The sequence below is a fragment of the Dendrobates tinctorius genome, unplaced genomic scaffold (assembly GCF_039654945.1).
Source record: "Dendrobates tinctorius isolate UK_male_01 unplaced genomic scaffold, ASM3965494v1 ptg000030l, whole genome shotgun sequence".
Lineage (NCBI taxonomy): Eukaryota > Metazoa > Chordata > Amphibia > Anura > Dendrobatidae > Dendrobates > Dendrobates tinctorius.
This window is the reverse complement of record NW_027361698.1, coordinates 12,188,426-12,201,078: the sequence shown is the minus strand read 5'-3', so window position 1 is coordinate 12,201,078 and position 12,653 is coordinate 12,188,426. Positions and strand designations below refer to the sequence as shown.

The 12,653-nt window shown below is 45.1% G+C and overlaps 1 protein-coding gene across 6 annotated transcripts in view; it reads right to left on the bottom strand.

The window, feature by feature from the left end:
* PRSS12 (serine protease 12) overlaps positions 1-12,653 on the bottom strand; it is a 497,636-nt gene that overhangs the window by 433,984 nt on the left and 50,999 nt on the right. The window lies entirely within an intron of this gene.

The following is a 12,653-nucleotide window of genomic DNA, read 5'->3' as shown; positions in this document are numbered from 1 at the left end:
CCAATGAATATCTTGATATTCCATGGCCCTAGTTTGGAGGAATGGGGGATTTGATAATTACCGTCTCTCATCTGCTGCTGGACTCCCCTCCTCAGCATGTTCCATTTGCTGCTCCATTTGGGGTGGTGGTGGTGCTGATGGTGCTGCAGTGGTCTCCTGCCTTCTCCTGCTGCGCTTGTTTGCTTTCTTGGCTGGCATGTTTGGTGTGGCTGTGGGTCCCACTGTCTTGCTTTTATATATGTCTTGTGGGCAGAGCTACTGAGCATGCTCAGACCAAAAAAACCGGATCCGGCCACCTGATCCGGCCTTCGCTGGATCAGGCGCATTGCGGCGCTCATAGGCTTTCATTGTGTGAAAAAGCCGGATGCGCCGGATCCGGCGTGTCCGGCTTTTTCGCCGGAGACAAAAAACGTTACAGTAGCCGTTTTTTCCAGACGCCGGATCGCGACACATTGCCGGATCCGGCGAAAACCGGATGAAACGCATGGCCATCCGGCGCGATCCGGCGCAAATGCAAGTCAATGGGGGGGAAACCGGATCCGGCATTGCATTTCGCCGGATCCGGTTTCTGTCAAAAGCGCCGGATCGCGCCTGACGGCGAAAACCTGATGTGTGAAAGAGGCTTATCGGGTACTATGCCGTATCCATCCAGAAAGACCGGTGTACGAAATACGACCTGAGGATGAAACACTGCCCACTCGTGTTGTGCATCGTAATATGTTACGCCCATGTACTTCCTCCGACCCGAAGCAACCGGAGCCTACCCCGTCGACACCCGAACCGTCTTCCGTATGTTGGGACCCGGACGACAATGAAGAGTGTCTCCCAGGACCCGGAGGCCCTCCACGCAGTAATGAATCATCTGACACAATTAGCCCGCCTGCACCAACCAGCCCACTGATGTCCACCACCACAGACAACTCTACCCCAGTTGAACTTAGACGCTCCATGCGGTCAACAGCCGGCAAACCCCCCGAACGATACGAGCAAGATCAATTCATATGGCAACGAACATTGACCAAGCTCAATAGACTAAGGCCCTCGCCTGAGGACTGGCGAGCTTACAGGGTGAGGGAGTGTGGGGAGGAGGACTCCAAAACAGTGAATGGGCAGGTACCCAGGGGACCGCCATCAGGGTTCCTGAGGGAACGATACTGGGAGGACAGTAAAAAGAAAGACTTGACTGAAGTTGTCAGGGAAACAGGGGGCGGGGCAAGCTCAAAGGGAGCAGGGGGCGCGCTGAAGTGGCAGTTGACAGAGAGCCGGACGTCAGACAGGAAGCGGTGTGAGAGAGAGGACCAGGGGAGCGGACAGTGTGTTTTGGAGAGACCGACAGGGGCCTGTGGAAGGGAAGCTGCACACTCACCAACAAGTGACTCATGAGGGCTTTTCACCGGCGGCCGCTCCCCTCATACGGTCGCATACAGCCACCCCTGCTGTTTCCCGCCCTGTTGTGACAAGTCCGCGACCTCCAGTGACGGCTGCGACTACAGACCATTCCTTTACCGCGGTCAGGACACTGCCCCCCTGCCTTCTCCCACAGCTGCGGCCCTGTCATCACCGGTCCCAGGGGGCGCCACCTTGCTACTGGCGGCAGTAGAGGCCCCCGTCCGGTTTGCTAAGGGACCCTGACCAGAGGTTGGTGAATGGTTATAGTTAGAGACTGCGTCATAACGCGGTGAGACGAGAGCCGCAAGGAGACGCCTGTTGCGCCCCATCAGCACTATTTCTTCGGGGCCTGTTGCGCCCCCACGGCAGTTTCTTCAGGGCCTGTTGCACCCCAATGGCACAGTTTCTTCAGGGCCTGTTGCGCCCCACCAGCACAGTTTCTTCAGGGCCTGTTGTGCCCCACCGGCACCGTTTCTTCAGGGCCTGTTGCGCCCCACCGTCACAGTTTCTTCAGGGCCTGTTGCGCCTCACCGGCATAAGTTCCCCAGGGCCTGTTGTGCCCACACCTTCCCGGGACTCCGAGGTGTCGAGGTGACAGCATCAGGAACCTCTAAGCTGCCACATCTGCGACTTCGAGCGACACATGGAAGGATAAGCGACCTATAGTAATAAGTACCCTAGTTTATCATACTCCGTCTTTCGACACCCGGAATAGCCGGGTTGCTCCCAGTTAATATAAAGATATTGTTTTATTGTTTTGAGTCCCTGCGAGGACAAATTGTTGTTACCTCTGTTTACTGGTTCAGCATAGCCACCAGCGGCTCCAAGTTATAAAAGCTGATTATACAACCCATACCCTGTCTCGTGTCTCTTCACTGCGTCCTGAGAACCTGCTCAGACCCTACATATACTCCATGAGAAATGGCGTAAAAAATAAATAATACCAATTCTTCACATGCTGTTGATTTTTTCATTCTGCCTCCCAAAGATCGCAGTAAGGCTCAGCGCAGATTTATCCTGCGCTCTGCGCTGAGCACTTACAACCAGGTTTTCATGTAAATCTCTGAAATACGTGATTCAGACCGAACCCTCGGTGGAAAATTTCCTATGAGGCAGATGGAGGCACTGTGGATGCCATCTGACCTGTGATCCAGCGGTGTCCGTCTTTTTAGGATTGCTGTCGGCCACAGTTTTGTGCACTTCTGAAAAGGACACCTCTGAACAGATGCCAGATGGAGTCCAGAGTAACTCTGCTTTCTCATAATAGTGACTGGATCCCTTATAGGCTTCATCTGAATCACGTCACTCAGAGATTAAGATGGAAACCCCAAAGTAAGTGGTCAGCATAGAGCGCCATATAACTGTGATCCCAAACATTATGCAAAATGTTCCCAATGAAAGCTTCAACTCAATCCACAAAAAAGCAAGTCCCCACTCAGGTCCATCATCTGGTAGCACAAAGGCTTTGGAAAAGCGAAATGGCTCCTCACCCACCAAAGGAAATTCAGCACATTCTCCGCTCCCAAATCCCAATGCCCCCTCCCTTCTAAGCTCCAGTGTGCCTATACCACATTTTGCGCCCACATGTTTGGCATTTCTGCAATGTTAAGAGCCCACCTAATTTACAGGTGCATGTCTCCAGAAGCACGGCTAGGCATAACATACTGGTGACTACATCATACTGGTCACTACAGCGTACTGGTCTCTACAACAGCAGTTTGCAATTTTCACTCAGTACTAGAGTTGAGCGACTTTGGTCGGATCGGGTTTCATGAAACAAAATTTGTTTCAGATGAAATTAGTCCGACTAGGGCAAAAAAAGTCGGAGTTTCGTCCGAAACCTGACCCCAATGCAAGTCAATGGGGAATAAAAGTCGGCATTGAGCGGATGAATGTCATCCACTCAATGCCGACTTTTATTCCCCATTGAATTGCATTGGGGTCGGGTTTCGGACGAAACTCCGACTTTATTTTGCCCTAGTCGGACGAATTTCATCTGAAACAAATTTTGTTTCATGAAACCCGATCCGACCAAAGTCGCTCAACTCTACTCCGCACCATCCACTGCTGCATGTTTCTGGAAAACACCCATGGAGTCAAAATCATCACTACATCTGTAGATAAATTCCCAAAGGGTTATAATTTCCAAGATGTGGTCACTTGAGGAAGGATTCTGCTTTTCTAGAACTTAGGGGCTCCTTATTTGGAATCCACAAACCAGTCTAGGAAAAATCTGCGTTCCAGGAGGCAAATAGCACTCCATCCCTCCCGAGTCACTTCGTATGGTAAAGTAGTACTATACAGCCATATATGGGGTATTTCTACATTCAGTAGAAATTGTGGGGCAAATTCTGGTTCCATTTTTACCCATTTCCCAGGGTGAAAATGTAAAACTTGGGGCTAACACACAATCTTGGTAAAAATGTAAATTATGTTTTCTTCACTGCCCAATGGTATAAAATTCTGTGACACACCTGTGGTGTTAATATAATTACTGCACCCCTAGATGAATTAATTGAGAGGTTTAACTGGTAAAATGGGGTCACTTATGGGGGAGTTCTGCTGTTCTGGCACCTCAGGGGCTCTGTCAATGTAACATGGCCACCTCAAACAAGTACAGCAAAATCTGCACTACAATATGGTGCTACTTCCCTTCTGAGCTTTGCAATGTACCTCAAAAGTAGTTGTCGACCACATATGGGGTATCGGTAAACTCAAGAGAATTTGCACAACAAAGTTTGGGGTTCACTTTCTTCTTTTGCCCTTGTGAAAATACAAAATATCAACAAATGGAGGTAACAAAGGATAGCTACGTGGTAATGTGGGTATACAAATATTTTGTAAATCGACAGTGTAAATAAAAAGTGTGACAGGAAAATACCTTTTATACCAAGAAGCAGGACCTAAATAATATATTTGTGGACAGTCGGTAAATTGAGATAGAAGAAAAAGAAGAGCACCAAGCCGACCATAAGACCAAAATTAATAATTTTATTGTACAATATTAATAATATTATAATTCAGGTTAAAAACAACAAGATACACAATGCAAATTGTCAAAAAATATATACAGTTGGAAAAATATCAGGTATGAAAAATAACCCACAACCAGGGATTGATGAGTGAAGAAATAAATACACACAAGCGTATAATATATAGATGATGAAATAAAAATATGGAAATTATATATAATATACAAAATTTTTAAAGAGGAAAAAAGTGCTGATGTGATAAAAAAGAATATTAATTATTTAAAGTGACAAGGTTATATATAGGAGAGGGGTCATTGGCATGAAAATATAATATAATATAAAGTGCTATTGTATAATAAAAGTATTTCCAAATAGTAAAAAACACAATATGATAAATAAATGTGCAATGTGAAGTGTACAAAAAATAATCAAATAGGAAAACCTAACAGAAAAATCAGCACACAAGAAAAAGTATATGCTGTGTAAAGTGCACAGAGAAATGGAGCAAGAGATCCTAATTAAAATAATAATGATAAATCACTCACAAAAATAGCATGGATCCCTGTCTCCTGGATGGCGTTGGAGGATCCATAAGTTCCTTGGGGGGGTCTCCTTTCCAAAATGGTGTCATTGTGGGGAGTTTCCACTGTTTAGGCACATCAGGGGCTCTTCAAATGCGATATGGCGTTCGCTAAATATTCCATCAAATTTTGCATTCCAAAGTTCAAATGGCGCTCCTTCCCTTCCAAGCCCTGCTGTGCGCTCAAACAGTTGTTTTTCTCCTCATATTGGGTATTGACGTACTCAGGAGAAATTGCACAACAAGTTGTATGAAGCAATTTCTCATTCTACCCTTATGAAAATGCAAAATTTGGAGCTAAAAAAAGATTTATCTGAGAAAAATGTGATTTTTTTTATTTTCACGGCTCTATACTTCTAGATAAGTTCTCTAAGGGGTCTAGTTTCCAAAATGGTGTCATTTGTTGGGGGTTTCCACTGTTTAAGCACATCAGGGGTTCTCCAAACGCGACATGGCAACCGCTAATTATTCCAGTATATTTTGCATTCAAAAAGTGAAATGGCGCTCCTTCCCTTCCGAGCCCTGCCATGAGCCCAAACAGTAGATTTTACCCACATATGGGTATTGGCATGCTCAGGAGAAATTGCACAACAAAAGGTATGGTCCGTTTACTCCTGTTTTCCTTGTGAAAGTAAAAAAAAAAAATAGGTCTAAAGGGCCTGTCACACTAAGAGATATCGCTAGCAATATCGCTATAACTAGTGACGTTATAGCGATATTGCTAGGGATATCTCTGTGTCTGATACTTACCAGCGACCCGCTCCCCCGCTGGTTATCGCTGATCGCGCGAGAACGTTCAGGACTGTTTCTCGTCGTCAGCTTCCTGCGGCGCTTCCTGCTGTGAGGACGAGCGACGCGTGGAGCTGGGCGGGAGGACGCAGGATCGCCTGGTGTGACAGGTAAGTAGCGACCCCCGTCCCCAGCGATGTCGCTAGTGAGATCTGCCTGTGTGGCAGCTCACTAGCGACCACTTAGCGATGTACCAGCGATCCTGACCGCGTCATATCGCTGGTCGGGATCGCTGGTACATCGCTAAGTGTGACAGTACCTTAAAGAAAATTTTTGTGAAAGAAAAGTAAATGTTTATTTTTTCCTTCCAGATTCCAAAAATTCCTGTGAAGCACCTGAAGGGTTAATAATCTTCTTGAATGTGGTTTTGAGTTCCTTGAGGGGTGCAGTTTTTAGAATGGTGTAATTTTTGTGTAGTTTCTGTCATATAGGCACCTCAAAGTCACTTCAAATGTGAGGAGTTCCCTAAAAAAACGGTTTTGCAAATTTTGTTGTAAAAATGAGAAATCGCTGGTCAACTTTTAGCTCTCATAACTTTCTAACAAAAAAATTGTTTCCAAAATTGTGCTGTTGTAAAGTAGACATATGGGAAATGTTATTTATTAACTATTTTTTGCGATATGACTCTCTGATTTAAGTGCATAAAAAGTAAATGTTTGAAAATTGCAAAATTTTCAAAATTTTTGCCAAATTTCCGTTTTTCCACAATTAAACGCAAGTCATATTAAAGAAATTTTACCACTATCATAAAGTACAATATGTCACAAGAAAACACTGTCAGAATCACCGGGATCCATTGAAGCATTTCCAAGTTATTGCCTCATAAAGTGACAATGGTCAGAATTATGAAAATTGGCCTGGTCAGGAAGATGAAAACAGGCTTCGGGGTGAAGGGGTTAAGGAAAGGCACTTATGGCAACATTGTAATACATTGTATGCTGCTTTGGATTTTACATAAAAGTATGGCCACAATTTAATATTTGTGTATGTCACATACTGACATGACTTACATCTGAAATAAAGTTTTAGTTAAGAACATTCCGTTTACTGATCTTTGCTTTGTATTTTGGTGTCCCTGACTTAGTATATTTCCCATTAATAGCCTGCCGGTACAAGCAGTTAATAATGCGGGATATGCTTGTGCACAATGGTTTTACACAGCTCGTTGGAATGTTATTTATTTGCTGTTGTCGCTCTTCGGGTATAAAGTAATTTTTAATGCCATGTGCAGCGGGCCTTGGGTCCAGACTTAATTTGTTCTGATTGTAAAAGTAATGTCCGTATTTCAGTAGCTGTCATCATTCTCAGTTTGTGTATAATCAAAAGACTTAGGTCTCCTACAATAAAATTCTGCTCTAGGATGAAAAACCTGCCGAATGATAAACTACCTGATCTAAAGGCAAGTAATCAAAACAGTATGCTTGTAAAATCGCTCAATGTGGAAACACTATAACTAGTTATAGCAAGGTGTATATCAAAAACTTACATGTTTAGGGATAAAATATACTACAGGAATAGATGCATTCTGGCTGCAGGCCCTCAGCATATGGGGGGTGTCCATAGTGAAATCACACTGCATCATGTAGCTTTACATTTTTCTTGTATTGAGCTCTGAATTTGCTTCTTTTCATTAACAGTGAAGAAAAAAACTGCCATTGAAAAAAAACTTTTGTTGTCATACTGGCATGCCAAAAACTTTGATTATTGGGAAATGAAGTACCAAGACCACTGATATTGCTGAATATTTGGTAATAGTGATGAGAGAGCGTGCTCGTTTCTCGAGTTTTCCGAGCATGCTCGGGTGTGCTCATAAATTATGTTTGTGTCTCTGCAGCTGCATGATTTGCGGCTGCTAGACAGCCTGAATACATGTGGGGGATTCCCTGACAAACGGCAATCCCTGCATGTGTTCAGGTTGTCTAACAGCCGCAAATCATGCAGCTGCGGAGACACAAACATAATCTACGTTCATGCCCAAGATACTCGAACACCCGAGCATGCTCGGAAAAATCGAGTAGCAAGCATACTCGCTCATCACTATTCGGTAGGGGTGCACAGCCAATTACAGCTCTTATATGGTAGATCGGTTAGCTGGATGTGGGCTCATAACTAGTGATGTGCGAGTATATTCGTTGCTTGGGTTTTTCCAAACATGCTTGGGTGATCGCCGAGTATTTTGGCGTGCTCGGAGATTTCGTTTTTGTCAACTCGGATGCATGATTTGCGGCTGCTAGACAGTCTGAATACATGTGGGGATTCCCTAACAAACAGGCAATCTCCACATGTATTCAGGCTATCAGTCACAAGTCATGCAGCTGCGTTGACAAAAACTAAATCTCCGAGCACGCCAAAATGCTCGGAGGACACCCGAGCATGCTCGGGAAAACCTGAACGAGTATACTCGCTCATCACTACTCATAACCATTCTATAAGCTTGTGTTTAGTAAACAAGACTTAAGGTACCGTCACATTTAGCGATGCACCAGCAATCCCGACAACGATACGACCCGGTCAGGATCGCTGGTGCATCGCTAAATGGTCACTAGTGAGCTGCCAAACAGGCAGATCTCACCAGCGACATAGCAGCGGTCGGCGGTCGTTACTTACCTGTCAGACGCGGCGATGAAGACGTCCTCCTGCCCGCGTCCACGCGTCGCTCGGCCCAGGACGTTCTCCGGTGAGCAGCGATAGCCAGCGGGGGAGCCGGTCGGAGGTAAGTATCACACATAGCGATATCGCTAGCAATATCACTGCTGTGTCACAAAATCGGTGACGCTTTAGCGATATCGCTAGCGATCTCGCTTAGTGTGACGGGCCCTTTAGCTGAGTGCTGCTGCCCATTCATTTAAATGATTATGGAGGTCTCAGCACCACTGACTGGCTGTAGCTGCCATAATTCGTAATTTATATTCACTTCAGTGAATGCTTCATACATAAATTTTAGCAAGCTCCCCAGACAAACAGAAAATCAAGTACCAATTAAAAGCCTTACTCCCACAATCAGCACAGTAATACATACTGTACATATTGGTAATATACAGACCAACATAACCATAATATTTCTTTCTTGTACCTTTGTGACTTTTAAATCTCGATCTGCTACTCGGTACAGCCAGATTCACAAAGCAGAATGGACAGTCCTATTCTTATCTGCTAAAACTACATTTCCCAGCAGCACTTGCTTCTTCTCAGTGCTGCACACCATTCTCCCTCCTCTGCAAGCTCCTGACAAGTCTCACTTCTCTAAGATATCATAAAGCTAAACTACGGTTAGAATCCACCTTATGCGCTCTGTGCACTGTCTGTTCCTGTACAGTGCTCTGTCTGGCTGATTTTATCTTTTGCCATTTATATTAGTACTAGCTGAAGTGCCCGGCATTGCCTGGGCATAGTAACCAACTGTGGTTAGTTATAACAAATTATAATGATTATATTGCACATAAAAACATTTCACATCATATATTCAACACTACAGATTTGCAACACAAATTAACTAAACAATTACCCAAGTATTGATAGTATTTTATTTTCAACTCATGCAAGAGCCTTTTGATAAACAACATTTTTGGTTTTTCCTTTCGGTGCAAAGATGAACAGATTTTTGGCAGTTTCAACTCTGGAGCAGACCACATAAAGTTGACCATGAGAAAAGCATGGAGATTGCAAATCGATCCCTACTACTTTCAAAGACTGTCCCTGAGCATTGTTAATGGACATTGCAAAAAGCAGTTGAACTGGAAACTGGAGGCGTTTAAAATAAAAAAAAAAAATCAGATGGAATGAGTAGAATTCTTGGAATGAAAATGTCCTCTCCTTTGGCACATCCTGTTTCTGAGCTGTGTATCTAACCCTATCCTGTGTGATAATGTCTGCTGAGCTGTGTACCTAATCCTCTCATGTGTGATACTGACTGCTGAGCCATGTATCTAATCCTATTCTATGTGATACTGTCTGCTGAGCCGTCTATCTAATACTATTCTGTGTGATATTGTGTTATGAGTTGTGTATCTAATCCTATCCTGGTTGATACTGTCTGCTGAGCCGTGTATCTAATCCTATCCTGTGTGATACTGACTGCTGAGCCGTGTATCTAATCCTATCCTGTGTGATACTGGGCTCCCCCTGCAGTCTGTGTCAGAGGGTGGTCTGAGTTAGCACGGTAATAAATTATGTTATTTCCAGCTTTACAGAAGGACGATAACACCATAGAAATGATAAGAATAATAGGCCTCAGTTACCACAACTGTCTACAAAGAAAACTGTTGCTGATAGCAACCAATCACAGCTCATTTTTCATCTTTTAAACAGCTCTGGGACAGCGTGGCGAGATTTGAGTGGCGACTTTTGTGTTTCGACTTTTATGTGGCGAGGTTGGTGTATGTGTGGTGAAATGTGTGCTGAGGGTGGTATATGTGTTGAAGCACGTGGTAGTGTGTGGCGCATTTTGTGTGTGGGTCATATCCCCGTGTGTGGTGAGTATCCCATGTCAGGGCCCCACCATAGCAACTGTACGTTATATACTCTTTGGTGCCATCGCGCTCATTCTTTAAGTCCCCCTTATTCACATCTGGCAGCTGTCAATTTACCTCCAACACTTTTCCTTTCACTTTTTCCCCAATATGTAGATAGGGGCAAAATTGTTTGGTGAATTGGAACGCGTGGGATTAAAATTTCACCTCAAAATATAGTCTATGACGCTCTCGGGGTCCAGACGTGTGACTGTGCAAAATTTTGTGGCTGTAGCTGCGACGGTGCAGATGCCAATCCAGGGCATACACACATACATTCATACAAACACACACACACACACACACACATTGAGCTTTATATAGTAGATTTCTGCTGTATGGTTTCCATACTTAGCTGGTTATAATAGAGCTCAACACTCCTGTACGTCTCCACAAGAGCAGTGCAAAGGTGTGATTGTTGCCTGCTGCTCAGAGATTAGTAATACAAAAATGCAAATGCTACTCTATTGATACATACAATAGAAGACAATCTTCTATCACTAGAGCAGTACCTGCAGTTTTACATCACTAGTCTCTGTGAAGTCTCACAGTTCAATTAATCTCAGCTCCTACACAAGGAACCACATCATGCAGTGTATCGTTCCTCACAACCCCTCTATAGAGAGCACCATCTTTCAGTAATTCTCTCCCTTCAGCCCCTGTACACAGAGTTCCTCCTGCAGTTTGACACTCCTTTATATCCCTGCCTACCCTGCAGTGTATAGCATCTGTCTTCTCAGTCATCAGTACACACATCATCATGCTGTAAATCATTCTTCTTACTTACGAACACACAAGCACACAGCTGCTTCCTGGAATGAGCTCCTGTACTGTAATAAAAATGCTTTGCCACTTTCTGTGCCATCATCCCTCACAGGACAGTTCCAAGAGTAAACCGAGCCAGGTCATCATTAAGTGGGCAATATATACAAAGCAGAGCAGATTTAAAAACGTTTTCTATTGGCACAAATCTACTATATAATCGTCTAATTCTGTCTGTCTGTAACGGAAATCCCGCACCACTGATTGGTCGCGCAGGGCGCGATCAGTGTCAGACGTAGTCCGGCCGCGAATTGGCAGCCGGATCACCGCCAGGATCTTCCGACTGACTACATGCACCGGATCCCACCTCTGCCTGCCCACCCACGATGAAACCTGAAAGATAAGAAAAAAATAGTTAGATTATAATCACCCCGGTGTTCGGTTCAGTCCAACGGGTGTCGCCGTCCCATCCGGCGCCTCCCATCTTCATATGATGATGTCCTCCTCCTTGTTTCTTTCTCGGCTCCTACGCTCATGTACTTATCAGCCCTGTTGAGGGCAGAGCAGAGTACTGCAGTGCGCAGGCGCCGGACCTCTTTGACCTTTCCCAGTGCCTGCGCACTGCAGTACTTTACTCTGCCCTTAACAGGGCAGATAAAGTACGCGTGCGCAGGAGCCAAGGGAGAAGCAAGGAGGAGGACATCATTGTATGAAGATAGGAGGCGCCGGACCGGACCACGACACCCACCGCACCCGCCCCCCGGTGAGTATAATCTAACGTGTTTTTCTTATTTTTCAGGTTTCATCGGGGCTTATCTACAGCATTACAGAATGCTGTAGATAAGCCCCAGCTTATGGGGCAAAAATGGGGTGCCAGATTCCCTTTACATATTCTAGAATAACTGATGTGTTAGAATCGGGCCATCATCTAGTAAATAAAATATATGTGTATGTTATTATAAGACAATATTGTGATTTTTTGAATTCCCCTTTATCTCTGGTGCAGTCTTTGGTACTGCAAAAACCCTGCTAACCTGCAAAAGTTAGTAAAAGAAAAGTCTTTATAGAACTAATTGGGTCGCCCTACCAGGGCTGCGGGGTACTCGGTACCAGGCCGGTGTCAGGGGGAAAGGTGTCACAGCGGCGGTGACCCGGTCCGTGGCCCTGGGTGCCCAAATCAATGGTGGTTTGTGATATAGTTTATGTGATAGCTCGTGATGCCACCTGGGGTGTTTGGCAAGCAAGATGTTAAGCCAACGCTGCGTGCAGATCCTCTGGGGCTGATGGTGTGTTGCAGCATAGATGGTGTAGCTCCCCACAGGTGAAGCTGTAACCCCAGGGCAGTGCAATGGCAATAGATGAGAATAGGCGCAGGTGGTGTGAGGAATGCTGGTACCCAGATGTAGTGGTGCTGACGGTGTTAGCGCACGAATGAATGGAAGACACCAGGGCTTGCAGTTCCAAAGCTTTACTCACAGTCCGTGGTACACACTGGTGCCTGCCTCCGTGCCGTGTCCTCCGGGGCAGAGACTCAATCAACCTCCCGGGCAAGTCAGGATTCTCCTCTCCAACACTCCGCCAACATGTACTTTTCCTGAACGACTCCTCTATTGCGCCTTAAGGTGTGAAGAGCTTCAGTACCGTGGTACTCTG